The sequence below is a fragment of the Chlamydotis macqueenii genome, chromosome 21, assembly GCF_036417535.1.
Source record: "Chlamydotis macqueenii isolate bChlMac1 chromosome 21, bChlMac1.mat, whole genome shotgun sequence".
Lineage (NCBI taxonomy): Eukaryota > Metazoa > Chordata > Aves > Otidiformes > Otididae > Chlamydotis > Chlamydotis macqueenii.
The window spans coordinates 6,347,868-6,355,292 of record NC_141576.1 but is presented as its reverse complement, the minus strand read 5'-3'; positions in this window follow the sequence as shown (position 1 = coordinate 6,355,292).

Sequence of the window (7,425 nt, the reverse complement as noted above, 5' to 3'; positions counted from 1 at the left end):
ATTAATCTCACACATCCAAAGTGAAACCATGCTTCCCAGCTGCCATCCTTCCTAGAACTTCTTATTCTTCAATTCATTCTTGATTGACCTAGATATTTAAAAAGACGGGAAGTGGAAAGGGCTTATTGTTGCTGCTATTACAAGTCCCTAATAAAGGCAACAGCAATGAAAAGGATGAAGAGGTTGTGTTTAACAGGAATGTTCCAACTTGCATGCATTTTTAACTGAATGTATTAATTTCAGACTTTGTGTTTTGATTTCAAATACAATGAAAGGGGCTTTCCAAAAGAAGCCCTATCAGTAACTGGAAGAAGCACCTCCGTTTTATAACAATCCCACACTACTGTTCTCTAAATGTTGCCTGTATTTCCTAGAAAATAATCCTCCATTTTAATATGAAAATAAAAAATAAAGCAGAACAAATAGAAGCAAACAAACAACCCCTATTTCTCTGTTCTTCCATCAGAAGACGATGTCTATCAGAAAAAAAAGGGGAAAGCCCCTCTGAGCATGCTACTATTACTTATAATGTTTATTTGATGACATGCATCTGTCTCTAACATCTGAGTCTCCTTTTGTTTTAGGTGTTAAAGGTAGCAATGCCCACTGGCACTTTCTATTTTAACTAATTTAGTTAATGTTGAGCTTAGCTAATGCTTAGGTAATTTTTACACTGGGTATCTGATCTTTGCTGATCATCTATCTGTGTGTGTTGAGGTGGAGGGCATGAGAGAAAGTCCTGTAAGTCAGTGGTTCCTCAAATGTTGCTTGACACCTGGAGCAAAAGAATGCAGAGACCCAGCTAAGCCATGTTAAAGACTCTTTAACACGTGCCCAAGACTTTCCTTCAGCAGAATACTGCAGAAGTAGCATTGTTGCACACACACTCAAGCAAAAGTACTCATGCATTTTCTAATTTTGAAGTGGCTGATTTTAGTATCATATTGTGCTTTTAGTATGGTTCCTTGTGTTCTGAAATATGTGTGTTCAGTTAATATATATCTAGCTGTACCAGTGAAAAAAAACAGAGAAGAGTAATCTCTAAACATCTGTCAAACAGATAAACGAGACCATTGAATTTAAAAGGACACAAACTAAAATAACCTTGTCTAATATCTGTATTTCAATGTCTGTCAGTGTTGCTATTTAGGGCATTGCAGTACACTGACAAAAAAAAAAAAAATCACTAAACTCTTGCTACTTAGCTAGATGAAACACCACCAGAGCCTAAAACTTCACTAGGAGTCTCAACAGTACCAAAGGCAGTGCTCGTTGGGATACACGCTGCCTACTGTAGGGAGCAGAAATAAAAAGGTGGAATTGTTAACAAATTAAAAAAGAAAAGAAAAATGAAAGCATTTACTGTAATAGAAACCAAAGAATCTCATGGTTAAAGGAAGGAAAGCAAGCAGTCACCAAGAATGACTGACTTGACACCTCTCAATCTATTCTTGCCATTGGCGAGCTCTCTTCCTGGGGATCCTGGAAAGTGACACTGTGGTGACAGCACACAGGGAGCATCCAGGATCCCAGTGATCTTGCAGTAGCCCAAAGAGGATAGCTGGGAGGGAGGGCAACACTGGTGCAACGTGATCTCATTGAGAAACATCACTTAGTGAGAGAGCAAGCAGAGTTTGAGCTAGCTGTGGCTGACAAAGTATTTAAACTTGTCTGAATGTGTAAAAATGAATAAAATCTCGTTTACGCCAAGCATGCCACAGATGGGCAAAATTCCGTCCCTCTAAGCCACTGTAGTACTGATACTTCTTTTCTGGCACATACACTTCTCTTATTCTTAGTATTAAATATTTGTCAATCCATTTAATTATGTCCAAACAATGAAATAATTCTGCAATATGTTAAATACATTGCAGGTGCTCTTGATAACATGATTTGCAGAGCCACATTGATTAGCAATTAACCTTGGTATATTTGTCCACTGTGATCAACAAGAAAGATGGTATGACGCTCTTCTTGCATACTTGTTGAAATGCAGAATGATTTAAAACAAGAGTTCCCAGCAGGAAAAAAAATTGTTACAATGAGCTGGGGTCATAAAATTCCAATACACAGGGGAAGTCCTAAGTCATTTCAGTAACTGTAGTTTTTTTAGATGGACATTCTCACAGGGCGTTTCTGTTCTCGAGTAAAAACAATAGAAAAAGGAATCAGCTTCCTTGCTTTATATAAAAGTTTCATACATATGCCAACCAGCAATCTAAAAATAAAAGAACAGATAGTTCTTGTTTGTTTGCAACTTGGGACTTTCATCTGAATCAGCTGTGCTCTTGCTGAGCACAGAAAATTTCTAGGCAATTAACGAACAACCAACAGAAGGAGATGCATCCTGGTCTGTTCCCAAGCAATGATAAGGTTACTTTTTTCCTCCTTTTTCTTTTAAATTACAGAACATAACATCAAAAAGTACTTCTCTGAAACAGCCAATTCCTGGCCGTGGGAAGCTCAGAATTGCTGTCAACAGAATTTTTTTGTCTGGCTCTGAGCCACTACATAGCTGTTGGAAGAGTTCTCCAGACAGCAGAGCACCTAGATGTGCTGGGGAAAAAAAGAATCTTCCCAGCTGATACTAGCCTTATTGCAGGACGTCTTGCTTCAGCTGAGATCTGTAAGTCTCCCCACAAAAAGCCCACTGACTCTATTCATGTTCTCTAGTTTTCATTCCAATTACTTCCAGCCAAACGTATCCCGACTTTAAATAGTACAATATATGGCAGTTCTACATTCTGGCCTTCCAGAAGCAGCAAAGTTACTCTTAGTACTGTTATGCTGAAAAAGTAAAATTTTCTGGAAGTGCAACCATGCGCTTCTGCTACCACAGATTTGGATTCAGTGTTTTTATGGATACCATGATATGTCTGTCATTTTATTCACTTTTTTTATTAGGTTAAGTCATTCAGAACTTTGATTGAAACAAAAATTCAAGCAGCTAAAAATGTGTCAGACTGATCATGTTAATGATAACATGGCTTAATTTTCAATTAGGTTTCTTTTACAGATGCCATTTATATAAAGCTGATGTGGATAACAATCTTATAACTCTGTTTTGGTATCTCAACTAATACTAATACCTTAGATAGAGTGATAAAATAACTAATTTAACAAAAAAAAAAGAATCTGTAAAAAATGTCTTTTTTTCTGGTGCATAGTAGCTTCAAAACTAAAGTGCATTTTGAGTCAGACTGAAAAATGAGAAGAGCTGACAGAGAACTCAGTGCTCTCAGGAAAGACTTGGTTTCCATGAAAGAAACCAAAACCATATCACAGAATTACTATGCCTACAGGCTGGCTGAGAGAGAGACAACCTTAAAAGAAAGATCACATCATGTCTGTACTTTCAGTAACTCTGACTACAGCTTCTGGAAGAGTGGTAGGTTTACACATTGTCATTCTCCACAGAGAACGCTCTTGACAAAGATGTTATTATTTGAATGTCATTTGTACTATGCCCTTCCTCCCATACCTTGCTAGAAATGGAGAGGCTCAAGGGTGATCTTCCACGGTCCAGACAGGATAGCCACTTCATCGTTACAGCTGGAAAGAGAGTGGTGGGTAATAAAGGTTGGGCAGCTAATATCACGCGAAGGCCAAGGCATTTTAAAGATCCTTTCATGCCCTTTTTTCACATCTCCCTAGATTTGGTTTAATTTAAAGCAAAAATATTCTCTGCTGCTGGAGTAATCATACTGTAAATCTAAATGACCCATAAGAGCATTGTTTGTTTTGGGCCCTGCTCCCTGCTCCCAGTCTTTGCACTGATACAAATGACCACCAGCTTTGACTTTAGCTCAGTCTTACCTCATATCAAACCTTTATCTGGAGTTCTATAAAGCTCATTGTTTCCTCTACCGTACCAGAAAGTGCATGAAGGCTTCTATAAAGTCAACAGTTAATAAAATAACTGGTAAAAGGCAAGAAATTAAGTACATGCTTGCCTTTAGCCAGCAAGTTTCTAAATGTACAGCAGCAGCAGCCAGGTTGCAGTAAGTTCACACCTTTTTTATTTCAGAGTAATTCCCCTCATGTGGAAAGTCTACTTGAAATAGTTAAGCTATAATCAAAGAAGCATGTTCAAGGTTTACATTACTGCATAGTTATTCTTCATGAGTCTGGCGTTGAGCTTTATCTGGCACTTGAAAGATCTTATTTTTCAGCTACTCACAAGCCAGTCAAACTCTGAAGTCTTAGCGCAGAACACTGCTAAGGCAGTCATTCGTCTCTGTCTGAAATCTTGAATTCCCCGACTACAAGGTAACTCTTGTATCAGGAACGTGGCTTTTGAGAAGCCATGAAAGCCTGCCAAAAACTGACCAACCTGAAGCTGCATAACAACCCAGATCTTGCACAAACTTGATAGTGAATGCATTTAATTTTCGGTAGCAAGATCTCTAATAAATCCATTCTCTTTTAGCATTCTCAAGCCACTCACAGCTTCCGAAGCTGCCTGTTGTGTAGTATCTTCACATCACTGAATTCCCAAAACCAGATTTTATAGCACTTTCTCCTCATCAGCATACAACCAGGAACTGGAACTGAGAAGGGGAAGACTATCTCCTTCGCTTTCAAGGAGATCTTCAAAGTGAAGTTTTGGAAAGAAAGTGCCATATAATTAATATAGAGAACAAAGACAGAATCAACCAAAGGGATGAAAAAGCTTAGACTAGAAAAACTCACAACTAGGACTGGAGAGGAAGGAGATCAGCTCATTAGGAAGGAAGACAACTGGTAAGGGAAACTTCGACTGACTGGATACTGTAAATGAAAACCATGTTAGAGGGATGTTAGGGCATGTGAAAAAAGAAATGTTAATGCTAGCATTTCTTAAATTTCGAGTATCAGACTTAGCATTTTTAATGGTGTTCCTGTACTCCAGGTGTACTCTAGTGTAGCTGTTAATTATTGAGATTCAATAAAACTAAAATCTAGCCCATCACACCTAGTTTTCACCTACAGTTTTTGGAAGATGCCACTGAACTGTGTACAGAATCAAACCAGAAAGCATACTCAGGCACTCAGGAATGCCAGTCTGTAAACTCTTGGCAGAAGATGCTAAAGAAAACTTCAAGGAAAGGTACTATGAAGCGAGAGATTCAAGCACAGGACAGAACCAAAGTGAGAGGTAAAAAAAGCTTTTGCAGAGCCTCATCATTACACAAAAGATCTACTTTCAGATATTTTGTATGCATGAACTGACAGACAGGTCTTTTGTAGACAGGCTCTGTTATTTCAGCAAAGCATTTAACCCATTAATTTCATCTCTAAGTCAATAAACAGTTCCCAAATAAAACAGCTGTTTCAGGATGAAACACTACTCTGTCATTTACTGGAAATTATTTATGATCTTACTGCACTCCCTATATATTAACTTTTTTTTTTTTTTTTTTGGCTTTAGGAACAAATACACTCTCTTATAAGCTTACTAGAATTATGAGCATTTCACTTCCTTCTAATAACAAAAAATTCTGCTCACATTTACACAAACATAAATCCAAACAAACTGTAATGAATTCAACAGAGTAACTCTGGATCTTACTGGAAAGGCGAAGAATCTTACTAAGTACAAAATAGTAAGGAAATATGCCTTGATTTTCCTTGTTAACTATGATTTGTGTAAACATTTTACATTTGTTCACTGATACACAATTGTTAATGCTATTATTGCAATTGAAATGTGCTCTATGTATATGCCTGGGAAGTAAAACAAGGAAATTGAAAAAGCACCAAGAGTTCCAATTCTACACATTTTAATCCAAAATGGGAAATAAAAATGTTTGGGGAAGACTGGCCATGTGGTTAAAACACAGGAGTGGGAGTCATTAGTTCCCAGTACTGTCACAGACTTTTTGGGTAACTCACATCCTTTCTTGGTACTCTGGTTCTTCTCGTCTGAAAGCTGAGTTATAAAGCTTATCTATTAACAGAAGCAAGCTGAGCTCTCCTTTGCTGACACAAACAAAAGAAAGTTGGGAAATACTAAATAATTTTTGTGAAAAAAACAAACGCTAAAATTTTCAGGACATAGTTTTTACAAAGAATTTAAAACTTTTTTCTATTACTCTACCTAGGCATCTCAACTCCGGCAATTTAGGGTCTCATTTTTCTCTTCCTCGCAGCATGTTACTGCTCTGCAGAAAGCAATGGAATACATCACCTGAAGCAGAAAACCAAAACCAAGTCCTTATGTTTGTTCTGCCATTACTGAGGAAACTGGTGAAATTGAGGTTTTTAACTCTAAAGAGAAGGGGCAGAATTTCTCCTGTGTTTTCAGATCTGAAACAGACATTCTGAAAGCAAATTCCTCTGGGCTTTAAAAATGCAAGTTCGAAGGAGATGAACGCCCCAAAAATCAAAGTTGGCAAATCATTCAAAAAGCCAGCTCATGCCACTTCCACATGCAGATGTTTCACCTGAGGGTTCTGGAGACAGTCAATCCTTGACGTGCTGACAGCAATACAGAATGAGTAAATCAGCATTACATTCATTCAAGACTCCTGATATTAATTCTTACAGTACACTGACAGCAAGAAACACCTGATTGTGAGATGTCACCAAAACTACCTTACAATAATGCTAGAGGAAACAGACAAAACACTAAGAGCAGTGTAACACTGTTACTGAGAAGCAGGTGGAGCTGTGTTTTAAAAGCTGAGCTACACTTCTCTGTTAAAACCAATCACAAATGCATTATTTACTGTGTTTAATTTGTTTAATTAAGCATAGCTGGGTTTCCCAGCTTATGAATCAGTTATATACACGCGATACAGTCAGAAAGGGAATCTAAACCATCAGATTTTACCATTTACCATTAAAGCATCAGGTAGTCATCACTCATGCCAAAAGAACACTAACACAAATGGGCACACACACTGCCATTAACAGAAGACACAGTTGCACAGACTAAGCCAGTGGGTTCCCAAGTGCTATGAACAACAAAAAAAAAAAATTAAAACCCAAACAAAAAAACAAACCTTCACTTTGGCTATTCAAATAGCGTCAAAGTGTGAGCAGCATAGCAGCTTCCAATTCTGACAAATACATACATTATTCTCCCAGTATATTCTCCCAGTATTCCTCTGCTGTAATCACGGACATAGGTCACACATCAGAGTGAAGGATCCCTGCCTTCTCCCTGAGGGATTTTATGCCCCATTTTAGAAGACAGTTGGGAACTGACTGACACTTCTCTGCGGGCACATTTCAGTTCTCTCTTCTTTTCTCTTCATCTTAAAACCATTACAGCAAACACCTCCTAGTCTCTAATGTAATGGCAATGCAAATGAAGCCAGGCTTAGGCAGATCCTTCCTCAAAACTGTTGTAGAGGATTCTTTCTCCTTGGGGATTACTGTGCATCTCAGGCATTAGGAGGACAGATCTCCCTGAATCCTGGCCAGGAAGCAGCGTGACTG